The 2,925-nt window shown below is 37.6% G+C and overlaps 1 pseudogene; it reads right to left on the reverse strand.

Annotated features, from left to right (window-relative positions):
* Window positions 1-1,710: 1,710 nt before the first annotated feature.
* On the reverse strand, window positions 1,711-2,755 carry LOC105305477 (annotated as a pseudogene).
* Between the last annotated feature and the right edge of the window lie 170 nt (window positions 2,756-2,925).

The raw sequence follows: 2,925 nt of genomic DNA on the forward strand, positions 1-2,925 counted from the left end.
TGAACTTTTAGGAGAGGCTGTGGTTCAAAAGGTGGCACATGTTCCTCTTTTGGCTAGCACCATAACTAGATGAATTGATGAAATAGCAGAGGATATTGAGGCATAATGGTTAGAGAGAATGAATGAGTCACTATGGTATGCAATCCAGGCTGACGAGTCTACCAACATTGACAAGGCAATAATGCTTGTTTTTGTGATATATTTTTCAGGAAGATGTGTGTAAGAATATGTTATGTGTACTTTTGTTGCCAACCAACACCACAACTGCAGAATTATTCAAGTCTTTGAATGATTACATATCAGGAAAACTGAATTGGTCATTCTGTGTCAGTATATGCATGGATGGAGCAGTTGTCATGGATGGACGGCTTTCTGGTTTCACTACTCATGTCAAAGAGGTCGCTTCTGAATGTGAGTCTACACACTGTGTCATACATAGAGAAATGCTGGCTAGCCGAAAAATGTCACCTGAACTTAACGTTTTGCAGGATGTAATTAAAATTATCAACCACATTAAGGTACATGCCCTTAACTCACATCTGTTCATGCAGCTCTGTGAGGAGATGGACTCAGAGCACACACGTCCTCTCTCCTACACAGAAGTGAGAAGGCTTTCTAAAGGCAGATCACTGGCCAGAGTTTTTGAGTTATGAGGCTCTCCAGAGATTTATTTTAGAAAAACAATCACCACTGGCAGCACATTTCAGTGACACAGAATGGGTCGCAGAACTAGCTGACTTGTGTGAAATATCTGACCTGCTTAACCAACTCAATCTCTCACTTCAGGGGAGAACAACTCTGTTCAAGTCGGCAGATAAAGTGGCTATATTCAAAGTCAAACTGGAATTATTGGGGCAACGAGTAAACTTTGGGATTTTTGACATTTCAAACATTAGTAGAGATTTTGAAAGAGACTGAGCCAGGGCCTTCTTTCTCTCAGCTGGTGCATGATCACCTATCTTGGTTTTCAAAAGAGTTTGAGCATTACTTCCCAACTGCAAAAGACCCCCCGAACTGGGAAGGAATGGATCTGTGACCCATTTGTGAGTAAGCCAGGTGAATCAACTTTGCCTGTGCTAGAAGAGGATCAATTGCTTGAGATCACAAATGATGGTGGCCTTAAAAGTATGTTTGAGACAACTTCAAATCTCCATATATTCTGGACTAAAGTCAAGGTGGAATATCCTGAGATTGCCACAAATGCATAGAAAAGCCTGCTTCCATTTCCAACATCCTATCTTTGTGAAGCAGGGTTTTCTGCAGTGACAGCAACCAAAACGAGATCACAGAGTAGACTGAACATAAGCAACACACTTCAGGTGTCACTGTCTCCCATCACCCCCAGATGGGACCATCTAGTTGCAGGAAAACAAGCTCAGGGCTCCTACTGATTCTGCATTATGGTGAGTTGTATAATTATTTCACTATATATTACAATGTAATGATTACAGAAATAAAGTGCACAATAAATGTATTGCGCTTGAATCATCCCGAACCCATCCATCTCTACCAGGTCTGTGGAAAAATTGTCTTCTATGAATAATTGTCTTCTATGAAAAATTGTCTTTCACATGCCAAAAAGGTTAGAGACTGCTGACATAGACCATTTACTCCCAATTTACTTAGGAAAGTGTTTCTTTTCTTTTTTGGTGTTCACATTTTTATTGTGGGCTACAGGGGAAGGAGCTTCCTCCCTGTCAAAAAAGCTGCTCACAGTTTCTTCAGCCACTCCGAGTTTAGGCCCTTGGCGTCCTGGGTGTGGCTGGGCACGCCAGGAATGTTCCCATCATCTCAGAAGGATATTGGGTAGTTGTACGGTGTGACCTGGTTGATCATGGAGGTGTATTTGGTGTAGGGGCAGAATTATAGCGAGGCTCCTGATGGTGAAGGATGTGACCAGCATGGGCTCCCTGGCTCAGGCGTTCTTGAAGAAGGCAGTGAGTCTATCTTTGTCTTAGCAGCTTCGGCAGCAAGCCAGGAAAGTTTATTTTAATTTCCAACTAGTTAAGATATTTTGGTAGTTTTAAATTTATTTCTGTTTTTATTGGATCTTATCAGAGAAGGTGATTTGTTAAAGCCCTACTTTAAAAAATGTATCAATCATTTCTCTGAAACAAAGTTAGACAATTGAATGTTTTTTTAATGATGCAGACATAGAAGTAGAGATTATATAGTCTGCTTCTAAGATACAAAATTCTTTTTATGTCTATTAAATGTAGCTTAATGATTATAATTTTCATATCTTTACCCTTAATTGTTTTTGTTAACTTGATCCATCATATTATGAAAGAAGTATAATCTTCCATTATAAGTTATGATTTTTAAGGTTTTGTTATATTTCTATGAATTTTTGGTGGTGTTATTTGTGTTCGTGTAAAAGTTTATACATATATATCTTTATCTAATGTATACTTTATTATTATATAATGTCTCTTTTTTATCTATTGAATGCTTTTGGCCTTGGATTTTAATTTGATACTTATATCATCAGACCTGCTTATGTTCTGCTTACATTTACCCGATATAGCTTAACATAGTGTTTCGTTTTGCTTCTTTATTTTAAATGTGCTTTTTGTAAATAACACACATTTTGTTTTTAGCTCAATTTCACAATCTCTTATAGAACCCAGTCAATTTCATTTGTTAATAATATGCCTGATTTTGTGTCTTCCATTGAAATATTACCTCTTTTCGACTTTGTTGTTCGTTCCTTTTTAAATTTTTTACATTTGGTGTCTGTCAAGATTCTGTTCATTCTCCTTCTCTCTCTTTTAGTAATTTCGAAGTTCAACTCTGCTTATCAGTTCTGTGCGAGATTATCCGTCCATTACTAATGAACATGATTCAGATATTCAGATTTTCTCTATTGGTAGATTAAACATACACACACATACACACACACACACAATGGGTTATTTGCATTTA

The sequence above is a fragment of the Pteropus vampyrus genome, unplaced genomic scaffold (assembly GCF_000151845.1).
Source record: "Pteropus vampyrus isolate Shadow unplaced genomic scaffold, Pvam_2.0 Scaffold387, whole genome shotgun sequence".
Lineage (NCBI taxonomy): Eukaryota > Metazoa > Chordata > Mammalia > Chiroptera > Pteropodidae > Pteropus > Pteropus vampyrus.